Here is a 27,971-nt window from a genome sequence, read left to right as displayed (position 1 = left end):
ATAAATTCCTACCAAGTTGTCCATTAGATAATTTAGTCCTCCCCAAGTTCCACCATGACTGATCGTTGACAAGTGCCGATTCCCTATAAAATATATATATATAGTCATCCACATGACTGTTCCACAGCTCATTGGTGTGGCTCTGTTCCGTCTGCCTGCTTCCCACCGGACTACAACTTGGATGTCTTCAAGTCCAACGTTAACAAATTCCTAATGAACCGCCCCCTTAAGTAAACAATTCATCAAATATCCACACTAATGTAATGTACTTGCAATAACTCTTATCCCTGAGTGGCTTCCGGGCCTTGATAAGTGGTGATCACTGTGTAAAAAAAAAAAAAAAAATAGTCATCCACATTGGGATGTTTAAATTAGAATCAGGAAATTGAAAAACTGGAACTTTTGGGAGTATCGGAACCTGAAAATTTGTGCCAATTTTCTGATGTCTAAAAAGGATCCTTTTTATTGCTTTTCATGGTTTTTGTTTAAAACTTAATTTTCGTATTAATGATACAGTGATAAACACTTATGGATATTTAACTACCAGTAAAGCTAAAATCTATAAATCAACCTCCCATAAATGTGTTTAGGTGTTTGCAAAAATATATACACATGTTATATTTAAAAAAAAAAAAAAAAGTTTACAATGAAAAAAACAATCAGTCATTCTATGGGAATATAGAAAAATATTGAAATCGTCCCTTCACTTATTATTGATATTGGAATGTGCATGGGTTGAGCTACTCAGTTAGCTCCTCACTAGATGCCCTATCCTGCTTTGATAGAGTTCAAAACCAGCTTTGAAACCTAGTAGGTGATGCCCTTTTCTTTTCCTTGCAACCCCTTTCCCACAGAGGAGACGCTGTGAGCCTGCCTCTGCTCTATTATTATTTCCATGGCAAATGCTCGACTGAACTCCAATCTATAGTTCTCCCTGGCCATCTTTCACAAAAACACTCGACTAGCTACAACTACTATAAACGATTTCCTCCACTATCTGTGCCTAAATCTAAACACAGATTCCATGAACAAAGCTTCTTTTCCAGAATTGCCCACCTATGGAACACTATTCCGCTGGCCTGCTTCCTGATTGAATACAACATGGTAGCCTTCAAATTCAATGTAAACCAGTTCTTGTTGAGCTATTTCCATAAATAATCAAATTCTACCCAATTCAAACCATTAACAATTACTACACTATCAACTCATATTCATTAACCCTTATCCTCGAGTGGCCTTTGGGCCTTGATAAGTAGCGCCTTAAAAAAAAAAAAAAAAAAAAAAGTCCATTTCACAGTCACATGTTGTGAATTTGCAAAGCATTGTATGCGTTTCACAAAAGTAATCCCAATTTTGTTGGTTTGCTTTCCTTTTGAACAGAAAAACTATTCAGTTTAATTCGATTCATGACAATGGTGACAAATTTCCTGTCGGACAAAATGAGATAAATTAAATATTTTTGCCTTTCAAGCAAACAAAAATGTTTATTACAAACAAAAATCTGTTACAGAAAAGGGACCATTAACTATTCAAAACATACTTTGAATTCTTGAAATCTGGTCTATTGTCGTCATCAATGACCAGTAGAATTCCATATGGCATAATGGCTAGAGCGTTCACTTAATGGGACACGAGACACAGGTTCAACACTTACTAGAGTCATATCAAAGATTCAAAAAGGGAATTTGATTACTCCTTGCAGAAAACAAATGGAATTAGAGTAGAAAGCAGATTTTAGTTTTATTGTCACCAACCTCGTAACTCTTGATTCCTATTTTAGAAATGACTAGCGGGAGTACCCGGCGTTGCCTCGGTGTTTGGAAAAGATAAAAAGTTTTTGTATATAGGTAGGCACGAACTGAGAGCCTTGAGGTCAATCGCCTGATAACTTACGACCACGCTACGCAGGCAGAGAACTGAGAATGAGTGAAATTAAACGATTAAAAAGTCAAACGAGTAAAAAGCTCTGTGACATATGCGTAAACTTAATGAGGTCAAACATCACGCCATAGGGAAATGAAATCCTGCACCTAACTTTTGTTACGAGGTAGTTTATTTTTTTATTTGGTTCCCCCAAGTTGTTGGGGGGGAACCAGCTCCCCATAAAAAAGGGGAGTGTCCAAATGAAAAGCAATTGTCTGATATGACGGTTTTTACTGCATTAATCAAAGCCGATTAGCTTTCTGGACGTCCTCGGTGGGTAAGCCGAGGAGTTGCTTCGCTCCATAAGTTTCACTTTATACTAAAAAGCCGAACAAACACACGATACAACACAAATTTTATAAAAGTCAATCAAAATAAATGTAGACAACGCCCCTTCGCAAATCGTAGATATTATTATCTAGGGGGTATATAAACGGTTCTAAGACATAGTAACCCCCGGAGAACCCTGGCGAAAAAAGCCTTTGCTGGACATACAAAAATGCGTGCGCCGCTTTTGCCTTTTATATATATAGACTAGCAGGGTTACCCAACGTTGCCCAGGTGTTACGAAGCGTATGCGCTCTTAAATCAAAAAGAAACCCGGGGGGGGGGAAGGGGGGGGTAAGTTAGTAGGATCAAACCCGAAGCCCTGAGGCGAAGTTGGAAAATAAAATGTGAAAAAAAAACATGACACGTTAACGGCTCGGCCAGCCAGAATGAGTTACTGAATGATGTTTGAATTTATTTAAGTAAGAGAATCAACAGATGCCCGCACTTAATGATGTCAAGTGGAAGTCGGAGAGTTAACATTTTGTGTGAGTGTTACGATGACGACAACCTAAGCAATAGCTATTCAGCAGTTAACATTTTCTGCGGGACAGTTATTAATGAGGTCAATAACCTGGTTTGTTTGTTTTTACCTAACTTTGGAGAAACCAGCTCCCCCGTTTATTAGGGGAGTGTCTCGTCTCAAAATGAAAGCAACCGTCTGATATGACGACGGTAAGCCAACATTGACCAAACGTTACATCACTTTCTAGAGACCACTGGCCGTGGACCAGGGTATTTATTTGCTACCCTACCAAGCAAATTAGGCACAAGGCCGATTTTTAATGTGAAGAGTGAAGAGGAAATGAGGACCAACACCCCGGGGAGTAGAGGAGCTCGATAGTGACAATTGGTATGAAGGGTTGCCCCTACATTAATCAAAGTCTTATATGTGGGGTTGCCCCCACATATGGTCTTTGCTTGCAGTATCTGCCGGAACAGATGGTATTTATTTGCTCCCCCACCGAGCAAATTAGGCACAAGGCCAATTTTTAATGTGAGGAGTGAAGGGGGGGGGAAGGGAAAACGGGGACCAGCTCCTGAGAGGTGGGAAATGGGAGCTGGTTAAAGGTCAGGTATGTGGGGTTTCCCCCACATCTGGTCTTTGCTTGCAGTATCTGTCGGAACAGATACTACACTTTGATCTTGGCCCAAAGGCCACGAAGGTGCCCACTGGGCGTGGGCCAGGGATTCGAATCAAGTTTCGCTTATTTTATACCGAAAAACAAACCAATATGCGGCGATCCCAAAATGTTGAATATTTAACGTTTCAAAGCCGAGCAAATTAAATAGACGGGCGACCCCCCTTCCCATCCCGGTCGTAACTCATAGATATGATTTCAACATGATATAAAAAGTTTTAAAAATGTGCGACAGCCTCGAGAAGCCGCCGAGAAAAATCCTTTAGCGGACATACGCAAAAAGCGAACATACATACATACATTTTCGCTTTCATATATATATATATATATATATATATATATATAGATGTTTGTGACAGAGAGGGAAGACGTTTTTGAATTTTTTTTTCAATTTTGGAGATGAGGATTGATTATTCATATTTGAATTCTTCGGGCTACTATTCTCATTTTGAGCGTAATTTTCACAACGGTTTGCTGAATGTAACCTCCGAATTTCTTCAGTTCTATCTTGGTGAACTTGGAAAATATGTGCAGAATTTGGAATGGAACAGTTTATTTAATCCACGCAAGGATAGCATGTTCTCGTTCCATCAACCATAACTGGATAGAAATCCTAAGTAATTCGTAATTGTATTTTGACTAATCTTCATTGAGGATTGAACCTTCAACCTCCAAAAGCGTGTATATTATAACTTTTTATAACTGAATATTACTAAGTAGTCAGTACGAGCAACCAAAAATACAATTGCAAATTGTTGGGATGTATATGGGTATCAAATCACATAACGAGACCACTCTATATTATCAGCTGTTAATTTACGGACATAAAAAAATAGACTGCCCATGAGGTTCACTATCTGATATAAACATTACTTTTCGAAAATCTCAAGAATGTAATAATCACATCATGGAATCTCATATGGAATATGTTGTGTCATTAATACGGTACTGATTTGAACCAAACTTATGTGTGTTGCGCAAGTATAAAGAGGTCAAAGGGGTTGCAGGTGGCACATATTAAACTCAGTGACCTCCATTGACAAAACGTGTACCTGCATTGCTAGAAAGTGGGTCGGTGCATTTTAGGAGTAGGCTGGTTAACGAAAATTACAAATTCCACACATACATCCTGATATAAAGAGAAATGCACATAGGATATTTGGGTAGGCAGTCGAAGCTTGGTAGTCAGTCGGACTTGATCAGAGATAGAATTAGTTTCAAGACCAGAAGGGTTAGATAAAGATGTGTCGACGAAAACGCAAGAAAGCTTAAGTTAGCAATGCAAGAGATCCCTGGTTCATTTATAGATGATTAAAGACTTCCTTGCCAGAAAATTGGCGTAGTGTTTTCGCCTTGAATGTTTCTTTACAGATCATCGACCAGTGATGGGAAGAATCGCCCCGCAGAAGACAAAGGATGATAAAAACAAAGGTATGGTGAACTCTTAACACGTATGCATGTACACAGAGTTAAGAACTACTAGGAATAATACAGCAAGTAGATACACAACTTTAGGGTTCTTAGAAGAGCTCGACCGTGTGTATACACGCCAGACTGTATAAATGTAATAAACTGTAGATATAAGATTTGTTTGTAATTGAATGGGAATAGATGCAGTCGAGCTTGACGTGATCACAAGATCCACTACAAGATTTAAAAGAACGCCTACATATACATGATAGAGCAAGACGCACACAGACACGATTATATAGCAGGAACAACATAAATTTAAAAAACGTTAGTAATTTCTTGGGTGGTTTCTCTTACCCTACTTGAATAGTTTTCCCCGCTGCAGGCTTGTCGTTCACATACGTTGCAACTATGCACTCTACTAGACATGCAGCATTGCACATGTTTATATCTACACTGACAAAAATATACAGTCGGGGGTGGGAGGGCATATTTTTGTGAGTTAAATGAACAGCTATGGGGGCTGATTGTGGTCACATCATTATCAAGAAATGTTGAACAGAAAAAAAAATGGGTTATTGCCGAATAACCCATTTTTTTTTCTCGATCAAATCTATTGCATCGATCAAATCTATTGCACTTTTAGCGATCAAAAAGTTATTTAAAACTGAAGTGTGGCAGATCACAAAGACTTGACAGGATGAAACTAAAGAAACGGACTTCAAAGAAGCAAGAATGATAAAAAAAATTATGAAAGTGAATAGATAAAAGATGGATCAAAGATTAGCAACGAATGGTCAACGACATGGAAACAAATGAAAAGAAGTGAGAGTGGGTGTCAAGAGAAAAAAAAAAGGATTGTGAAGCTAATGCAAAACAGGAAAGGTGGGTGCAGACACAATAGGCTGCTATTGTCGGATAGAAATCTTAGACTGAAAATAATCATTTTTATAGAAATGGAAAACATGTTCTAACAGGAAAAACAGAATCAAAGGAAGAAAGAAAGAAAAGGAGAAAGAATGAAAAAAAGAAAAAGAGACGGAAAAAGACAAAAGGGAAAAGACAAAAAAAAAAAGGGAAAAGACAAAAAAAAAAAGGGAAAAGACAAAAAAAAAAAGGGAAAAGACAAAAAAAAAAGGGAAAAGACAAAAAAAAAAAGGGAAAAGACAAAAAAAAAAAGGGAAAAGACAAAAAAAAAAAGGGAAAAGACAAAAAAAAAAGGGAAAAGACAAAAAAAAAAGGGAAAAGACAAAAAAAAAGGGAAAAGACAAAAAAAGGGAAAAGACAAAAAAAGGGAAAAGACAAAAAAAAAAGGGAAAAGACAAAAAAAAAAGGGAAAAGACAAAAAAAAAGGGAAAAGACAAAAAAAAGGGAAAAGACAAAAAAAAGGGAAAAGACAAAAAAAAAGGGAAAAGACAAAAAAAAAAGGGAAAAGACAAAAAAAAAAGGGAAAAGACAAAAAAAAAAGGGAAAAGACAAAAAAAAAGGGAAAAGACAAAAAAAAAGGGAAAAGACAAAAAAAGGGAAAAGACAAAAAAAAGGGAAAAGACAAAAAAAAGGGAAAAGACAAAAAAAAGGGAAAAGACAAAAAAAAGGGAAAAGACAAAAAAAAGGGAAAAGACAAAAAAAAGGGAAAAGACAAAAAAAAGGGAAAAGACAAAAAAAAGGGAAAAGACAAAAAAAAGGGAAAAGACAAAAAAAGGGAAAAGACAAAAAAAAGGGAAAAGACAAAAAAAAAGGGAAAAGACAAAAAAAGGGAAAAGACAAAAAAAAGGGAAAAGACAAAAAAAAGGGAAAAGACAAAAAAGGGAAAAGACAAAAAAAAGGGAAAAGACAAAAAAAGGGAAAAGACAAAAAAAGGGAAAAGACAAAAAAAGGGAAAAGACAAAAAAAGGGAAAAGACAAAAAAAGGGAAAAGACAAAAAAAAGGGAAAAGACAAAAAAAAGGGAAAAGACAAAAAAAAGGAAAAAGACAAAAAAAAGGGAAAAGACAAAAAAAAGGGAAAAGACAAAAAAAAGGGAAAAGACAAAAAAAAGGGAAAAGACAAAAAAAAGGGAAAAGACAAAAAAAAGGGAAAAGACAAAAAAAAGGGAAAAGACAAAAAAAAGGGAAAAGACAAAAAAAAAGGAAACAGCTGAAGACAAAAAGGGAAACTGAACTAAATTATATTCCCCTTCTTACTAACATGGGAATCTTCCCTTATCAGGTCTTCCTCCCGGTTCAGAAGTTTGCTGGCTCCATTGAAAATTACTGAACCACCTGAAACAGGAACGGAGCGATCAAAAGTGCTATGATCAGATGAGGCTACAAAATGAACGATTAACCAATGGGGAAACTTGTATGATCACATGGTTCAGCGACATGCAAATAAAAACACATTGGAATAGCAGGAGACTTAACGAATCAGCACAAGTGCTAAGCTACAAAATAGAGCTCAAATATGGAAACGAATAATTAATGAAAGATCAGATAAGCCCAGAACTATAAATAATCAGGACCCCTTTCACTGTTGAGGTCCCTAAATGCAAGAAAACTTCATACATTACGTCATAGGAGATATATCATCTGCTATGACGTAATATATGACGTATACCGTTAACAGACAGCGCCGAATAGATTATTTCAATTAAAAGTCAAATATGAACAGGTAAAATAATAAAAGGGTAATCAAATGAGGTATACTTTGTTTAAACAGTTACATTAAATCTAGTTTAAAGTTGCAGTTTTAGAAAAAATTACAGGTGTGGGCTTTCTTTTTGCCGCCTGTGTATGTGTGCACAGATGACGTCATATGAAAAGACAGTTTTATAATGAGGCTAGGTGGGGCAAAAATAACAGTAAATACTTCCGGACAACGCCGGATAGATTATCTAGTTTATATATATATATATATATATATACTAGTATGGGTGCCCCGCATTGCCCAGGTGCTCAGCAAAAAAAAAAAAACACGGTCAATTTTTTAAAATTTGACCCCTATTATGACCCCTTAAAAATTCATTGTTTTGGGATCAAATCAAGTTATTAAGTTAGATCCATGTCCAAGGAACTTATATCTAAAATTTCAAGTGTTTAGACCCAAAATTCTCGGAAGAGTTTGGTAGAGTTCTTAAAGGTCAAATCATTGAACTTTGACCCCTTAATCGCCGAATTTCTGTCCGAAAACCGATCACATCGATTTTTCCAAATCTCAATACCCTGTATATCAAATTTCGAGTCTGTAGACTAAAAATTGACAGAGCTATTGCATAGGGAAATGTACATAGACACACACACGTTCACTTTTATAGATAGATAATATAAAGCTGAACGTGTGTGTGTGTGTGTGTGTGGTCATGAAAAGGCTTCTATATGGTTGACTATTATAGAAAACTGATATATAATGATAGAAGATGTATCGAGACACAGGAATGGATATGTTTGATCTGGCAATAATGAGGATTCATTAAAATTGTGGGGTCTGCGTACGTGCCTGGTCTACAAAGTATGGAAATAAAAAAATTAAAAAGAAAAGTTTACAAGTGTTTTTGATATAGATGTACATAATACTTTGATAAGTATGTTTTAACTTAAATAGGGATGGTATAATAAAATTGTGGGGTCTGCGTTCGCACCTGGCCTCCATAGAATGGAAATAGGGACAAACTTTAATAAAGACTTTTCATATCTATCTGCATAAGTATACTTTGATAATTGTGTTTCAGTTTGAAGAAATGTAGTACAATAAAATTATGGGGTGTTCGTTCGCATCTGACCTCCATAGAATGGAGGTATGTCAAAAAGTTTAACAAGGTTTTTTAATATAGATCAACAGAAATATTGTGATAAGTGTTTCAGTGTGAAAAGGTATGGTATAATAAATCATGGGGTTTATCCATTTTATTTTTACTTTCATCATATTTTGCTTTCATTTTGATACCCCCAAATTCGAAGCTATCTCTTTACAACCCTTCCTTTTCATAACCTATCATACTTTCAGAAATCAGATGCCATTTTCTGTAGACTGTTTTTTTTAACCCAGTCAACGACGGGTACTTTTGCTAGTGTATAATAGATATCTCAGGTCTCTACATTGTGAGTGAAACAGTCGCATTTGCGAGTGATTTTTCAAAGTGGCGACCAGAAATAATGAAACACTTATCTTTTGGCGATTGCATTTCTTTCACTGAAAATCTTCCAAACCTCACTACTGAGTGAAAAATATCTTTTCAACTTTTTTTTTATATATAAAACAAAGTTAAATTATTTAAAAAGAAAAAAGTTTAATAGAACAATATACTCTTTTTTTTTTTTTTTTAAACGAAGGCTGTTAAAAAAAAATATCTGAAGAAATTAGAATATTTATACCTTCAAGTATCAACATAAAATTTATTGTATATTTAGAATTACACTTATTAAAAATATACAGAAAAATCTTTGATGTACATACTCATCACAGAACGAAGATGTCATATTCTAAAAATTATGTGGGTTTGGCTAGTAACTTTTGTATTCGGCTAGTAAACGAAAATATTTAGTTGCCAAAGGTCAACTAAAGATAAATTCGTCTGTAGAGCCCTATATATATATATATATATATATATATATATATATATATATATTATACACACACAATTCAAATAAGTTTAAAATGTTTCAGTTCTTTCTATTCTACTTAGAACCATCCTTATTTTGCTTTGGTTTTGATACCCCTAAATTTGAAGCTATCTCTTTACAACCCTTCCTTTTCATAACCTATCATACTTTCATAAATCAGAGTCCATTTTCTGTTGGCTGTTTTTGAACCCAGTCAACGACGGGCACCTTTGCTAGTATATATATATATATATATTATACACACACACACACAATTCAAATAAGTTTAAAATGTTTCAGTATTTTCTATTCTACTTAGAACCATCCTCAGAGCATACAATTAAAGTGAAGTGCAATGGCAAAACCTATAAAATCCATAAGAGCTTAATTAGGTGCTCAATAGTGGTTCTACCTTTTACTCTCCGAGTGCCAATACACATTTGTCGCAATATGCAACTCATGACATAGCATGCATCAGTATACAAGATTTGATTAAATTCCAGAAAGAGATGTTTTTGGAATTAAAAAGTGTCGGTTTCACAAAAGTTTATGATTTTAGTTTCATAGTGAGCTTGCAAATCGTATTTGCTTATTCGCAGAGAATTGCACAACACAAAACTTCAAAATACTTAATGCAACGTTGTGATTCATGAAAATTAGTATAGTTTATATAGTATATACTGGAAAATTCGGTATAATAGTATATATACCATATAATAATATATAATAGTATATATACCATATAATAATATATAATAGTATATATACCATATAATAATATATAATAGTATATATACCATATAATAATATATAATAGTATGTATACCATATAATAATATATAATAGTATGTATACCATATAATAATATATAATAGTATGTATACCATATAATAATATATAATAGTATGTATACCATATAATAATATATAATAGTATGTATACCATATAATAATATATAATAGTATGCACACCATATAATAATATATAATAGTATGTACACCATATAATAATATATAATAGTATGTACACCATATAATAATATATAATAGTATGTACACCATATAGTATATAATAGTATGTACACCATATATATAATAGTATGTACACCATATAGTATATAATAGTATGTACACCATATAGTATATAATAGTATGTATACCATATAATAATATAGTATATAATAGTATGTATACCATATAGTATATAATAGTATGTATACCATATAGTATATAATAGTATGTATACCATATAGTATATAATAGTATGTATACCATATAGTATATAATAGTATGTATACCATATAGTATATAATAGTATGTATACCATATAGTATATAATAGTATGTATACCATATAGTATATAATAGTATATATACCATATAGTATATAATAGTATATATACCATATAGTATATAATAGTATATATACCATATAGTATATAATAGTATATATACCATATAATATAGTATATAATAATATAGTATATATACCATATAATAATATAGTATAATACTAGAAAAACTGTGATAGGTTGGGTGATAGATAATTTAAAAGTACATCCAGAGATTCGTATTTGGATTCTTTGGACAACCGTTTGCATCTTGAGTGCCAATTTCACAACGTTTCAGTCGATGTAACCCCCGACCTTCTTCAAGTTTATCTTGGCGAACTTCGGAATCTTTCTGCTGAACTCTGAAATCTGCATGGAATTTCGAACAGAAGCCTTTATTTACTTCACGGGAAGGGTAGCATGCTCTTGTTCTGTCAGTCATGACTGGGTAGCGGTCTCAAAGAATTCACAATTGTACTTTCAGTCACTCTACACTGAGGATAAAACCGTCAATATTCAGGAGACGGTTACATCGACCGAAATGTTTCGAAAATATCACTCAAGATGAGAAGAGTAGTCTGAAGAATCCAAATAATACAAATAATCAATCCTCATCTCAAAAATTCAGAAACGTTAAATCCAGAGACAGAAAATAGAGTTAATGCCTGCTGTTCACAATTAAGTTTTCAAGATGACTAGGGCTGTGACAACAGAATATTCTTTTCATTGTTTTGACTCAAGTATATATCCGACACAGTAAGACGGTCAACCGAGAACCACATCAGTCTATATAAAAACATAAGATATTAACAGATATATACTTAAGAGTCAAAACAATGAAAAGAATATGCTGTTGTCACAGCCCTAGTCATAACTAGGGCTGTGACAAGAGAATATTCTTATAGTTTTGACTCTGGAGTATATATCCGATACAGTTAGACACAGTTAATTGAGAACTAAATCAGGATCTAAAAACATATAAGATATTAACTGATATATACTCGAGAGTCAAAATAATGAAAAGAATATTCTCTTGTCATAGCCATGGTTATGACAAAAAATAAATATCGTCCGATATTGCTGAGGCGTTCTCAGCTAATGTAAATGATATCTTGGTGCTGAAACCATGCATGAACCTAAAATCATCATTTGATGACGGCTTTGCTGAAAGCATTACCATTGTAGAAGCAACAGTTATTGTATTTTCATATACAAATACTTGAAAGTGCTTGCTCAAATAGAAACAAGCCGAGCATCAGGGTTCTCTACAAATGAAAAATTTCCTTTCACCATGACTAATGTTTGTGCAAATTTAAAAAAAAAATTCAAGGAGTGGTTATCGAGAAAGTGCGAACAAACGAACCAACGAACGATTTGGGGGCAATTTTACCCATATAATGCCTCCTAAAGAGATCAACTAGAGTTATCCCAGAAAATCTGTTCTGGCAAAAATTTACTTTCACCATGACTAATGTTTGTGCATTTTTTTTTTTTTTTTTTTACCTAAAATCCAAGGCATGGTTATTAAGAAAAGTGCAAACGGATGAACAGGAATGAACTACAAGGTCCAATAAAAACATTGAAACATCAATTGGAAATTTTTTACCATTCTAGAGATAATACCAGGTTGAGAAACTGGTGCGGTCTATCCTTCTCTCGAGAGTAGATGAGACTCTTAAGCCATGGTGGGCAACCCATCTCGTAATGGAGTCACGATAAAAAATACCCTGTCAAAGCATCAAGTATTCAACAATCAACAAGATTTGAATTACACTATAAATAAACTCCTGTAGTAAGTTCAATCTTGGCTACGGCCGTACTGGATAGATGGAGCGATAAGTTTGGTTTGATTGTTTTTAAGGAACATCAAATTTTTTTTTTTTACTTTATCTCATACCGAATCCAGTCATTTTGGTAAAAAGTTTTTATACTCCAAATTCTTTATATATTCAAATATTTATTCATGATATTTGGTTTGGTTGTTTTGTAGAAAAAAAAATTGTATTGGGCTTTTGCAGAACAGAACAGAATTGAGTTTTGTAAAGGAAAAACAAAGTTTGGTGTATTTTAATCAAGAAGGCGATACCTTCACACGGCCTGATCTGATAGCACTGGGAAAGTTAGAAAATAGAGTCAATATCCGTTTTCAATTATATTTTATATTTCACAAATAAATTTTTGAGATGTCAATTACGACAAAAAAATAAACCGTTTCAAATATTGTTAGAGCTGAACGAAATTATATTTACATCATGATTCACCAGTGCTCTAAGCAGAAACATTCATCTTGAATGCACCCTTATTTTATCAAAAAAAAAAAAAATAAAAAAATAAAAACTACAGTTGATTTTATACATCGGCGCCTTCTGCTTGTGCGGTTATAAAACCCCTAAAATGCATTTGTGATGTTCTGGTCCAAAATGGACTGTTCCTTCTTTAATTGGAATTTTTTGATTATTGATACTTATCAGAGGTATTACGATACAAGACCTATATAAGAACACTCCCAGACACAAAGAACATTTGTGTGAAATTAAATTTAAAAAAAAAAAAAAAAAAATCGATCCAGCAGTTTTGGAGTCCATAAGGAACGAACTCTTGTGTGTGCACACATACATACACACATGCTTTTTATATGTAAGTAGAGATTAGTGATGGGACGATTTTAGTATTTTTTCCCCTGTTTCCAATACAATTAATGATTCTATTCTAAATTCCCCGGATTCTGAGTCTTAAAAAAAATATATATCAAAAACTAAATATCTAGTTATAGTTGTATTTTTTTATTCTCAGATTACTATAAAAACCCAAGTAATATTTTTGCAAGTAAAAGTAATCTATATATTAATACGATAGTGTGTGTTATTTTCTGTGTTGCGCTTACATCCGGGTCATTTAATTGTTATGTACTTCAATTTCTTGTAATAATTTTACCATGAATTCTTCATAAGTTTTGGTTTTGATTAAAGCTGATGGCACTCAAGTCATTTATTTTATAAATAATTTTATCAAGAATTCTTTATAAGTTTTGGTTGATGAAACTCAAGCTATATATATATATATATATATATATATATATATATATATATAGTTTTCTTTTTTATTACTGTTTTTTTTCTGTTCAGTTACATTTTTGTTTCAGCTACACGATATATATATATATATATAGTTTTCTTTTTTATTACTGTTTTTTTTCTGTTCAGTTACATTTTTGTTTCAGCTACACGATATATATATATATATATATATATATATACACACACACATCTTTTTTTCATAAGTTTTTATTTTGGTTTCGATTCAAGCTGATGCACCCAAGTCATATAGATATATTTTCTATTTTTGAAATCACAACTTTATAATATATAAAAATCGATAGAACATTAACTCTATAATATATATGAAATCTGCAAGGATTAAAGTATATTTAAGCGTACTTTACGACCAGACTTTACCGGGTGTCCCTGCTAACTTAGATAAATACTTTTGCAGTTTTAACAAAAAAGCTACAATAATATCAGAACGTCTCCATTTACACTGAACATCTACAGAATGCCAACATCAGTATATTACATACGAAGGAGTCTCCTGTGGAATTTCCACAGGTCCTTCTAGTCCATGATTATTGTTTTATCGGTAGTTTAAAATATTATCATTAGTATCAGCAGTGGAAAGTTTGAAAACTTTTTAAAAGAATCATTTTTGGCATGGAAAAATAGGCACAAATCATCGGATATTCCAAATAGTTTCAATTTTTCGATTTCCAAGTAATCGTCCCAACACTAACAGATATTTTAATTCAAAACGTAGAAAAACTTATTAACGAAAATATCAGCCAACTTTGAGAAATATTTGCATACATTGAGATATTAACATCACACACACACACACACACACACACACACACACAATATGAGAATACTTCATCCTGCAAGTAAGCATTGATCAAATATTCAAAAGAAAAGTTTGAATTACCAATTAGACAACATCCTCGAGTGTATTCAATTTCTGTACATGATACTGACATGAGGATACTTCATCCTACAATAAAATTAATCTCTTTGTAAAAAGACAACCTGGTATGAGGATACTTTCTTCTACAAGTAAATCTTGACCAAATATTCAAAGTACATAAAAATAGGATTTAAAGCTCAAATAAGATCCCTTCGGCACAGCTATCTATTCGCTCATATGAAACGAAAGTAACGACAAACAAAAAGTATCCCTCCACAAAAAAAAAAATGTAATCAAAAGAAAAGGTAAATTTTGAAGACACTATGGAAATCGCCCCAGAAAACCACTTGCAAAAAAAAAATAAAAAATAAAAAACTAACGATAAGTGTTATACGGATACATTGCGACCCGGAAGGGCGAAATAGTGCAGCTAAGTGAAAGTGATAAAAAAACACTTAGTAAGGAATCGGTCACTTTGTGAGTTAATTGTAAATAGCTAATTCATGGAAGTTATTTTAATCCCAAAACCCGAGAAACATTTTAGTACATATATTTTTTTTTTCTTCAGATTACCATATATAGGGAAACAAAACTTCATGAAAACAAATGTTTAAAAAAAAAAAAAAAAAAAAAAAAAAAAAAAAAAAGAGAGATTAGAATAGTAATTCTGATGCGAAAACTGAAATATATTCAATAACTAACCTTTCCCAAACAGTAACAGCTGGAAGTCATCGCTTAAAACCCTTACTTTCCGAACAACGACGGCCCGTGTAAATCCTCCGAGACCAACTGAAGCAACTACTTAACCTTGAAATTAGTACGTTTCAATTCTAGTTGCAATAGTAATTTACGTTGGTCAACTGGTGTTTTCTTGTCTAGTAAACATGGAAGGAGCTTTAACTAATTGACCAATTTGATTAATTCGTCAAACGAACGGATAGAATTTAAAAATCACCCCCCACACACACACACACGTGCGTATTGAAGAAAATCAAACCTTTAGTTAGGGACGGCCCTAAATCTTGATTTAGTAATATCTTAATAACCATAAAACATTGAAATGTAACGAGCGTCCTTGCTTGAATCACATGACATTAAAATCTAGATAAGATGCCTGCACGATTTTATCATAAAGAATTGTCGAATTCGATGTTGTAACTAACACATAAGTGTTTAAATATAGTACTTATCTGATAGCTAAATATTTTGCTTTCGATTCTAACCGATATACTCAAGTCATTTCTTTTTAAAACTTGAAATAACTACTATATATTGGGTACAATATAATAATCAACAGAGAATTAGCTCTGTAAAAATAACGTTACATATTGAGCTTGGCAAAGCCAGAATTTTCGCTGGTTGTTCGCGCACGCAGTGGATTCTCGACAAACAGCCTTCATCCAACATATACGCGCATATTGACCCTATACGTTATCTTGGTCTTCCCTTCTATACTTCTCCTGCCACATAACACCTAGTATCTTTTCTGTGCCCCCCGCCCGTATACTATATATAACCGTTTAGTGTCGTTTCAAAACCACCTTATATTACATATACCCGTTTTGACTCCCACCCCGTATTCATCAATAAAATACGAAACTTCCATAAAATAAAATATCATATTTAAGCATATTTTACGACCGGGCAACGGCGGGTGGCGTGCTAACAGATAACAGAAAAGAAAATGCATGTGTTTGAATATGTTAAAAGGAGTCGCAAGAGGTATGGTTTGGTAACCAAGTGTAACCGTTTAGAAAAAGGATAGAATTTACTAATAGTTTATGAACGCATTCCAAAATAAATTAAGAAAACAAAATTACTTACAATTACTCGACTCTGGTGGAATGTAAATTCCAACTGAAAAAGAAAAGTAAAAAAAAAATGTTTAATAATGCTTACTAATAACATAAAATTGACACTTTTTCTTCATTTATTTGCTAACATGTTTAAAAAAAAAATGCATGACTAACTTAAGTTAGTGTCTCGGATTACTGCTGAGAAAACAAAAAAAAAAAAATTTGCTTGTACTTCTAATTTATAAAGTTATCGTGTCGGATTTTAGAGCTTAGGTCTAAGTAGCATTGCATCAGTCATCGATGTTTGATTTTACCTAGCCACTTTGTATTTTCTTTCCAAAAATGTTTTTCAAAATACAAAAAAATGTCAAGTTGTTTGAAACAAAATGTCAGTAAGATTGTGTTACGATGGTAATGATTTTAAATAAAAACTTAAATAGTGCAAGGGAGATAAATCTTTTCAACTTAAAATGACTTATCTATGACTAGCAGGGAGACCTGGCGTTGCCCGGGATTTAATGAGGATCAATGAATGTTTCATCCTTACAATTTGTGATTAAATTCAGTGAAATCGCGCATTTTTCAATCAAATCGATTAATTTCCTGCTCTAGTTAGCCCTCTCCCATGTTGCACCAGTAGAAAGCTTCACATGCAGTAATAGTCCACAATACATAGTTTGCATTGCACTGTAGAGAATCTACTGCTGACTTTATAGAAATTAAATACAGTTTGTGATGTTAGGCTGTATAAGGCGTTAACTTTAATCAAAATTGCCTATTCTTTATCTGATTTTTTTTTATTATCAGTAATTATCGAAGACATTCCAATACAAACCCTAAAAACACTGGCGGTCACATAAAGTACATTTGTGTAAAATCCCCCCCCCCAAAAAAAAATTAATTAAATAATAAAAATAAAGAAATAAAATAAAAATTGGCCCAACCTTTTAGGAGTCCATAAGGAACAACCCCCACACATACACAAAGTTCCCTTTATATAATCTATATATATCCATAAAAGGGAGTGTGTATGAGGACACTTCTTAACATATATACTCAACGAATTTTTTTTATCTAGACTTAAAATTAGATATATATAGGGTATTCAGATATGTGGAAAACTTTAATCAGTTTTCATCTGGAAAAAAGGTCTTCTAAAAGGATCAACATTTAAAAATTGGTACAGGGAGGTTATCGGATATTTATTTACCAACTGTTTCACGAATGTGCATGCATGAATCGTTCAAATGACAGATTTCTTATGTTAATAAGTTTGAAAATCCTCATTAAAGATTGTGTCAAGCTGGCCTAATGGTAACCGCACTTAATTCACTGTCTTTAGGTTTTGGTTCAGCTCGAGTATTTTTTTTTAAATTTACAAGTGAACTATTTAGAAAAACAATACCCGCATGCACAGATCTCGGTTTCTGTTTTTTTTTTTTTTTTTTTTTTTTTTTTTACAAGAACCTAAAAATTCTTATACTTAAATTGACATTGATAAATCCTGGGTAACGCGAAGCACATACTTCTATTATATATATATATATATATATATATATATATATATATATATTAGAAAAATTTATTAGGGGTACAAAATTTATATATGGCAGAGAAGAGAGTTCTTTTTTAACCTGAGACGTCTTTTGCCATCCTCATCAGGGGTGAACGATGGCATTTTGAGATGTATATATATATATATATCTTATCCGGCATTGCCCGGGACGCAGAAAAGTTATTTTATTTTTTAATTGGTTGCACTTCTGTAAACTTAAGGTAGACAACTTCTATTATATTCCTCAAGTTATAAAATAAGTCGTTCCCCACTCTTACCGATTTTTATTTCTAGGTGATTATTTAAAATATGTATCACTAACAGTTTCGCCCAAACTAAGTAATTTACAAAAAAAATAAATAAATAAATAAATAAATAAAATTATAGCTATTTTATAGTTAGTTATTATAGTGTCAATAACACGATTCAACTAACATATGAAAATTAGCTTGTTAGAAGTTAAGTTTGATTTATCAGCTTAAATGCTATTTGGGTCTGACTTTGAAAATTTGACAAGAGGGTTTATATATTGGATTGAGATTAAAACAGGACCCATTCATTATTATGTCCCTTAGATTGATAAATGAAAAATCCTTTATGTAAAAGGGACGGGCGTGTTCTCATCGAGTGGTTCCAATATGGGGGATCATTTTCTTTTTGTATTAGAAACTGTGCACACACCTAATATACCAAAATTTTCCTGTTAATTTTCTTATTAATTTGAACATTGTATAACTATCAAGTGACGAAACTTGAAGATTCGGTATTAAAAAAAATTGTTTTTTTCAATCGAGAAAAAAATTCGAGAAAAAGAAAGAAAAAATAAAGAAATCAGATTATAGTCATAACTGTATTAAGCTGAATGGTTTATTTTGTCAAAAATACATTTGTAGATGTTAAGTGTTGCGACATTATGTTAAACAAAGATGACGATAGTAAATCAAATCGGCAAAGAATCAATGCAGTCACGATCTCGAGTGTTGAGTAATTATTAACAAAGATGGCGGTGAAGAATCAATGTAGTCACGATTCAGTCGTTTCAAGACGAATGCTGACAGCGAACCGACTTGAATCCAAAATTCAATATTTTTATAATGAGGTCGGAGGCTTCTCATTGGTTGATTGTCCTAAGCGTAGTTATAAATAAGATCGTCAAAATCATTGGGGTCATGCTCTCATTATTAATGATGAGGATGAGTCATTGCAGCTTCGGCAGCTTGGAGACTGGGTAGAAAGTATTCATCAAGAATCCATTCTTGACACTCAGCCCGACAAGTGCAGGCCCGGAAACTGGCCCAGTACCTGTCGGACTGAGGGATGCCACCTGGGTATCACCCAGAAGGTCGACCTTCCCAGGCCTTGCCACCCGGCTTTTGGGTGGGGCAAGTTTATTGCTTGTCGCCTGAGGCGGCCCGACTGGGGAACACCGACGGGAACGTTCGGGCAATTTTTGTCGAGGCAAGAGTGCCCCTCCTTTTAGGGGAGCTTGCCTATTCCCCACTTTCCGGCCTTGTGTCACACATTGCTGTGGTGGGCAGCAATCAAATATCTAACCCTCATTATTAATTAAAAACATTTTAACAATAAATAAAGAGATACATAAGCTTGTGTTAATCAAAAATAAACATTTACATTTCTGTTCATAAGATATGGAAGAAAAATCCCAATTCAAAGAAAGTGAGTAGTAAAGAATCACAGATTTGAAGAAAAAAAAAATGGCGTATCATGTTCTAGTATGGTATGTACGAGGCAATTGTGACAGCTTAACACTAAGTTACATTAGGTGTAAAATACAGAGGGAGGGAGTTCTGGCCTACATACCATAATTACCCATCAACCAAAACTTGACCTTTAAACGAGGCATGTAATAAATTCATGATTGGGTAGAATGGGAGCGGGGGCGGGGGCAGAAGATCGAGAGTTGACCTAGACAGGAAATAGAATTATTCCCTTTGTTATTTGATCTTCCCAATCATTTAAGGTACAATTGCAGGAATAGTTCTTTTTGGTTTCGTTTTATTTTATTGTTATTTTTTTTTTTTTTTGTTATTTTAATGAAGCAACAGTAGACATTTTTTTTTGTCAACTAGCAAGAAAACCCAGAGAACCCTGGGAATAATAAGTTCAAAATTTCACGTTTGAAAATTAATTTTCTTTAATCATTTTTTTTTTTTTTTTAGTTTTTGACTTATTTTAAAGTCCTACCCTACTATGAAAGGATATGTATTTTTTTTTTTTTTTTTTTTGTATGGTAATCGTTCCCGGCAAGGCATGAACCCGCTTGATGTAAGAAAGTAATAGAAACGAAAGATGATCACAAAGACAGGAGATGCCTATTAACTATCGTATCAAAAAGACTAAGGCTTTAAAAAGTAAGAGGGAAACAGTCACCAGGAAGAGAGTTTCACGTGCCTGCAGTTCTTGGAAAGACGCTACTGGAATAGGAAGCTGTATTATTAATTTGGTGCAAAAATAATTTTTTTTGATTTCAGATGTTTGTAAATAAAAAAAAAAAAAAAATAAAAAAAACCAATGAGGAATCAAAACAGCAAATCAGCAAATTGACGGAGACAACTAGACCAACGTGTAACTTAAAGCATCTGCTTCCTTGAGTATATATATATATATATATATTTTTTTTTTTTTTTTTTTTTTTTTTCCAGACAAATATTAAATGCAACGGAGACACTGCTTTACGATTTTTTTTTTTTTTTTCGATTTTCTGTATAATCTTTTTTATATCATAATAAAAAATATTAAAAGTTCCATAGTTGTCCCTGTCACGAACGCTTTCGATTCGTCCACGAATCATCTTCAGGTGTTGAAATAAAAGTGCGAAGGAGTGAAAATGAGAATTAAAAGTGAAAACCTAAAGCATACAGTAAACAGCGTTTGGTGAGGAGTTAAAAATATATAGAGTCGGTGAAAAGTCGATTAAAAATCAGCAAGTATATATATTATATGTGAATATATCTGTGTGTCTGTGTGTGTACATTTCCCTACGCAATAACTGTCAATCTTAAGTCTACAGACTCAAAATTTAATATACAGAGTACTGAGATTTGGGAAAAATCGATGTGATCGGTTTTCGGCCAGAAATTTGGCGATTAAGGGGTCAAAGTTTAACGATTTGACCTTTGAGAACTCTACCAAACTCCTCCGACAATTTTGGGTCTAAACATTTGAAATTTTAGATATAGGTTCCTTGGACATGGATCTAACTTAATAACTTAATTTGGGCCCAAAACAATAAATCTTAAGGGATCATAATAGGGGTCAAAGTTAAAAAAATTGACCACTTTTTTTTGTGCTCAATATACATCGCCGAATACCCGGGCAACGCCGGACACCCATGCTAGTATATATATACATATATATACATACATACATACATACATACACACACGTTACCGGGTCATAAAATATGACCGAATATTTAAATTTATACAAATTTCGTATTTATATCATTATAGAGTCAATGCTCTATTGATTATTATATTGTACCCAATATATAGTAGTGATTTCAAAAGCTTAAAAAATATATACATGACTTGGGTGTCATCAACTAGAGTCGAAACTAAAACGTATCAGCCTTATTCAGATACCATCTGAGGTAATGACATGGATATCAAAGCTTTAAAAATTAACTGACATTAACGTATAAATGTATAGAGAAAAAAATTAATTGATTATATAATCAATTCTTAATGCTGCAATATTTTAAGTTACAAATTATATTTTTTTACTAGAATATCTTGTCCTTTTCATTTCCAGTTTTAACCTCTAGTTCTTTACTTTTCCATGTTTAAGCTTAACCACATTACTTTTCATGCTTGAATTTTTCTATTGTAATCGTATGTTTATAAGTAGTTATGTTAGTCTGTTAATTCTAAAATAGTATTTCTTTTGTCTGTCACACTAAAGTTCGAAACATCATTCTTACATCTCTATAAGCGCTCTTGTCAACCATTGTTTCTATTCCATCCATCATTCTTGAAAGAAAAAATTCAAAAGCTGCAACGTATTTTTGTTGTTTTTTTTTTTTTTTTTGTTTTTTTTTTTGGTGTCTGTGATTTTGGAGTAATATTTCAAAAATGGGATCCTAAGGTTTTTTGTAGTCTACTTTCAACGCAGAACCCGACTCTGAAAAAGAAAAACACGTGTTTATGGGACCCTGCTGTTTGAATATTCATCTGCCTGGAATGATTGTTTTGTTAGAAGACAATTTGAAATATTTTTTATAATAATAAAAACACTACCATCAAAAGAGACTTTCTCTGGAATATGTGTGTGGTTTTTGTGCGAGACTGCTAAAGAACTAATGAAACGAAATTGAAGAGAAAACCAGGAATTCGAGAAAGATACAAAAGAGTATAGAGATGTGAAAGGAAAGAAAAATGATAGGAAACGAAAAAAGGGGAGATAATCAGATTGCTTCACTTTTTTTTTCTCAGAGGGGAGAAAGAAATAGAGAGGAAGAGAAATTAGGAAGATAGAAAAAAAAGAAGAAAGAGGGATAGAAAGGTTATGAAGATATTCAATCAGACATTGAATTGCAACTTCAAATTTATATATATATATATATATATATATATATATATATTAGTGATGAGACGATACTAATATGTTCCGATTCTAATACAATTACTGATTCTGTGATGATTTCAGGTTTAGATAAAATTACCGATTCTGATCCAGATCCTTTCAAAATTTGTAAATATTTAACTATAGAGCTTTGTTTTTTTTTTGGTTTTTTTTAATTTCTACAATTTACCATGAAAATACAACAAAAACACAAAAACAAACAAAAAACAAAAACACAAAAAAGATTACAAAGACAAAAAGATTACAAAAACACAAAAAAACAACAAAAGAAAAATCGTGTGATATATAGAAATGTAAACTTACTAATAAAATTTTCAATAACATCAAGGGTGTGAGTTTCATTATAGAAACGTTAATTTAATTTGAATAAATAAAATATGCATCAAGTGCTCTTGAAAACTAAATCACAACGCAATATTAGAAAAATAAATATTTTACTTGCTTGAAATTTATAATTTCAACATATTTTGGAGTCAAACTCCATCCTCAGTATGTTGTTTTAAGCAAATAAAATATTTGTTTATTTTCCTAATATTGCATTGTGATTTGGCTTTCAAGCACACTTGATGCATATTTTATTTAGTCAAATTAAATCAACGTTTCTAAAAGGGGCACTCACACCCTTGATCTTAATGTCACATAGCCAACGCCATGTTCCAACATTTCAAAATACAACCGCTGAGAGACAACGCAATCTTTACAGACTTTTCTTTCTCCAACTTTACAATATGGCAAGAAAAAATAAAAAAAAAAATAAAGAAAACATACCGAGGGTGGAGTTTGACTCCAAAATATATTGAAATTATAAATTTCAAGCTGGTAAAATATTCGTTTATTTTTCTAATATTGCATTGTGATTTGGTTTTCAAGCGCATTTGATGCGTAATTTATTTATTCAAATCATCGAAAGTTTTAATTTTATAGGTATTTTTAGATCGATAAAATTCATTTGTTAATTACTAGTTAACTTTCAAACAAAAACAAAAAAATAAACAATTTCAAGAATCGTTCCTTGCATCGGAAAATATTTTCACATTCCAATACACAAAAGTTCCGATTTTTACAATTTCTTATTAATCGTCCCAACACTAAGATATATAACCGAATCCAATATCCGGAAGATATCTGAACTCAGGATTTGAAACTAGAATCTAAGACTTCCTGTCTGTAGTTTCCATTGATTGTGCAAGCTGCAGCATTGTTTGTAAAAATACACAGAAGAATTGTGATACAGCAAAGCAGTGTTTGTGGAGGACTATAAGCTCCCCTCCTTCCCGGGTTAAGCACTCTTGATAATCGATATCGCCTGTTACTGCTTTAGCATAATGCAAAGTTCTTTGTAAAAAAAAACAAATGAAGCACAGTAGGAGCGGCGATCAATGTTTGGATAAAACATTGTCAGATATCACTGCCAACGGCACCTGTCCCAGTGGCCTGATGGCTAGAGCTACTGACTATTAATTCCAAGTTGTTGGTTCGATTCTGGGCTTAGGATAAGTTCTGGTCTAGCCACATTGAAGAGCTGTGATACAGCTGAAGTATATATATATATATATATATATATATATCGGATTATCTGTCAATTACCTTCTATCCCCTTTATTATTCTGGCATGCCAAGAGAGACAGATTAGGCACCTCTGCAAAGTCGGCCAAATAATTGGTCTTTTCTTTTCTGCCAATCTCTTACATCACACCGTTCATGACACAAAGAAACGGCGAAAAAAAGAATGGATGTTCTTAAAACGAATTCATTCAATCTGTGTGCCTATTCATGAAAATATGTTAAACTTCAGATCGACAAACCAATCGATAGGTAGACAGAGCAGCTTAGAGAAATTCCAAACTGAAGCATGACCGATGACCAAATCCTCTTGTCAGTCTTGTTGTTTCTTTGTATTAATATAAGAATTCTGTTCTTTGTGTTAAGTTCTTAGAGTGATCTCCCTTTGTTGTTGTGGTGGATTATTGACTGGAAAACAACGACCGTGTTTCTGTGATTGGAGTTATGTGAATGGGAAATCAGCAATCCTTCTGTATTTAATGTAATCCATTTGATCTGCACATTTAGCAATGAAAACACCATTTTAACTTGATGCATAACAAACAGGACATCTTAAATATGTAAAGAGTAGGATGAATGCAACGATTCATTGAATTTTTGTAGTGATGGTGCAAAGAGACAGAAAAAAAGCGGCCACTGTTAGCATGTGTCACATTAACCTAGAGTCATTCAAGTACAGCGCAAAGGCGATCATGAAAATTTAGGAGCTCAAAAAAAAAAAAAAAAAAAAAAAAAAAAAAAAAAAAAAAAAAAAAAAAAAGCCTGAATAAAAGATTAAATTTTTGCTGGAGTTTTGTTTTGGACGTCATGTTGTTTGTGGGTGTTTTGTAGCTGGTGTACGGTATAGCTGGAAATGTCTTCAATTAAATCATTTCTCTCCGATAGGTTCATAAGAGTAATGGTTGATGGGCAGAAATCAGAAGCTCATAGTATTAATGCTGGAGTCCCTCAGGGGTACATCCTGGGCCCAACTCACTTCCTGATCTACATTAATGATCTTCCAAATCACATCCTTACATCATTCGTAGTCATTTATGCTGATGACACTATGGTAGCACATCTAAGTAAACGACCAAGTTCTCTCCGATTCTCTCTCCTTTGATCTTGAGCAAGTGGTACAATGGAAAAAGAGGTGTCTTATTACTTTTAATGCATCTAAAACCAAGCTTTTATCTTTACATCATAAACGCTCTGATCCTCATCAGGCATCAATTGAAATGAATGGCTCTCGTCTTGGGGAGGCCTCATGTTTTGACAAGCTACTGGGCTTGACCTTTACTCCTGATCTGAAATGGAACACATACATTAAGTCCATTGCCAAGGCTGCTGGAAAAATAGTGGGGTCCTTCTACAGCTCCAGAAGATATCTCACTGCTTCAATTCTCTATCTATATAAGAGCCAGGTACATCCAAGGACGAAGTACTGTTGCCACATCTGGGAAGGAGCTGCTAGAAAGAACTTATCCTGCCTTGATATAGTTCAAAATAGACTTCGTAGCCTCATAGGGGATGTCCTTTTCTCTTTCCTGCAACTTCTTTCTCACAGAAGAGATGTTGCGAGTTTGCTTTATCGTTATTTTCATGGCAAGTGCTCGACTGAGCTCCAATCTATGGTCCCCCCTTGCCAAACTTCCACAATAAACACCCGTCTAGCAGAAAACAATAATTTCTGCCACTTTTTATCTGTGCCTAAACCTAAATGTAGATTCCATGAAAATAGCTTCTTTCTTCCTGCAGATTGTCTTCCGTTTTTCTGCTTTCCAGCTGACTACAATATGGTTGTCTTCAAGTCTAACGTAAACAGGTTTTTGATGAGCCATTCCATATAAGTTAAGAAATTTACCGAATTTCCATTACTAACGATAACTTTATTGTCCAATTGTCTACTGTACACACTTTAACCCTTATCCTCGAGTGGCCTCTTGGCCTTGATAAGTGGTGATGCCTTTGTTAAAAAAAAAAAAAAAAAAAAAAGAAAAAAAGGAGGGCTGCTATTTATACAAAAAGCAAACGTTTATTAGTTAAAAGAGTAAAATAATCCAGCTTCAGTGCTTATTCTTACAATTCGAAATAACCGATGCTACTTAAATAGGAATTAATTACCCAAATATGAAGTGCCTTCAATAAGTTTCCAGACTTTTTTGTAAAGGCATTTACAATTGTTGCAGACTCTTAAAAATTCAGTATGATGTTGCTATACATATGTGATGACCAATTTTTATAGTTTTAGGTTCAAATGAACAGCTAAATCAGTAATTGAAATACACCCTTCTAAAGCCCGATTGCCACAGCTGATGAATTTCAAAAATGCAATCTAGACGTGCAGGACACTTTAGAAGAACGATATGCAATAAAATTCCCGAAAACATGAATCATTATTTACATAAGCTGGTCATAAATGGTTAAGTTATATCTAATATATAATAAGGTATATGTCTGTCTGTCTCCATATTTTCAAACTATCTATTCCGAAACTAAAAATTGCAGAGCGGCGTTAGGGGCCCACAAATGATTGGATTTTTTTACAGACCATTCTTTTATGGGTCTTAAGCTAGTTAAAATAGTTTTTAAGGGGTAAAAATGGATCAAAATTGAAAAAAAGTCGTTAGACATTTTGTACATTTATCTTAGTTTTAATCTTTAATTAGTTCATATGCTTGTCATGTTAGTACGATGGTCACGTCACCAGCTTTGAATGCTACATTTTTACATTCGGTTTCAATTCTAGCTGATGTCACAATAACATTTGCTGAGTGGGTTTTTAACAGTATTTTGTTTTATTTTTAAGTCATTATCAAAACTTCAAATATTTAAGTGTCAATTCGCGGCCATTTTTCGTGTTCTCATGTAACGGCGAATACTATTTGTTTCTGGAACCGAATACACATTTTAAAGTGAGTAAAACCACTAAAAAGTTGTCTAGGTAGGTAGAAGAGTAACTTCTCTTGCCGTTGTTAACATTTATTTACGTTTTTTCTTTTAAACCACTTTTTCATAGCAATGTGTATTATAAAACAAACCCCAAATATAATATTTTTATATTCATACTAGCTAGGAAATTGATATACAACACCACTCAACTGGGTAAGGGTTAACCATTACATATTTATCATTAGGTGGATGCTTCTCTTGAGATTAATTGCTTCTTTGTTTTTAGAAAAAGCTTTCTTTCTTTTTTTTTTCTTTTTTTTTTAAAAATACTAGCAGGCTGCCCAGTGTTGCCCAGTTGTAAAATACACTTAACTATAATACTAGCAGGACCTGTGGAAATTCCACAGGGAACTTATTCACATGTAATATATTGATGTTGGCATTCTGTAGATGTTCAGTGTAAATGAAGACGCTCTGATATCATTGTATCTCTTTTGTTAAAACTGCAAAAGTATTTATCTAAGCTACCACGAATGCACAGTCATAGAGTGCGCTTAAATATATTTTAATTCTTGCAGATTTTATATATATTATTATAGAGTAAATGTTCTATCGGTTTTTATGCTATAAAGTTGCGATTAAAAAAAAAAAAATCCATGATTTGAATGCATTTGCTTAAATCGAAACCAAAATAAAAACTTGTGAAAAAAATATGTGTGTATATATATATATATATATATATATATAACTTGAGTTGCTTCAGCCATAATCGAAACTGAAACAAAAACTTATGAATTGTTGGTAAAATTATTTATGACAAGAAATAGAACATGACAATTAAACGACCCGGATGTAAGCATGGCACACAAAAGAAAACACGCTATTGTATTAATAGATTTTAATACAGAATTCGCATTATA

General features: G+C 32.9%; 1 protein-coding gene across 2 annotated transcripts in view; it reads right to left on the bottom strand.

Annotated features, from left to right (window-relative positions):
- LOC145293212 (CD9 antigen-like) overlaps positions 1-27,971 on the bottom strand; it is a 388,541-nt gene that overhangs the window by 254,648 nt on the left and 105,922 nt on the right. Inside the window, exon 3 of one of the 2 annotated variants that reach the window (XM_080139744.1) lies at positions 16,486-16,518. The exons of the other annotated variant lie outside the window; for it this stretch is intronic. The gene's annotated coding sequence lies outside the window, so the exon portion shown is untranslated. The remainder of the gene's footprint in view (positions 1-16,485; positions 16,519-27,971) is intronic. 2 annotated transcript variants of the gene reach the window in all.

This window comes from Euprymna scolopes, chromosome 14, assembly GCF_053919585.1.
Source record: "Euprymna scolopes isolate OS-2025 chromosome 14, ASM5391958v1, whole genome shotgun sequence".
Lineage (NCBI taxonomy): Eukaryota > Metazoa > Mollusca > Cephalopoda > Sepiida > Sepiolidae > Euprymna > Euprymna scolopes.
This window is presented reverse-complemented; position numbering and strand designations above follow the sequence as displayed.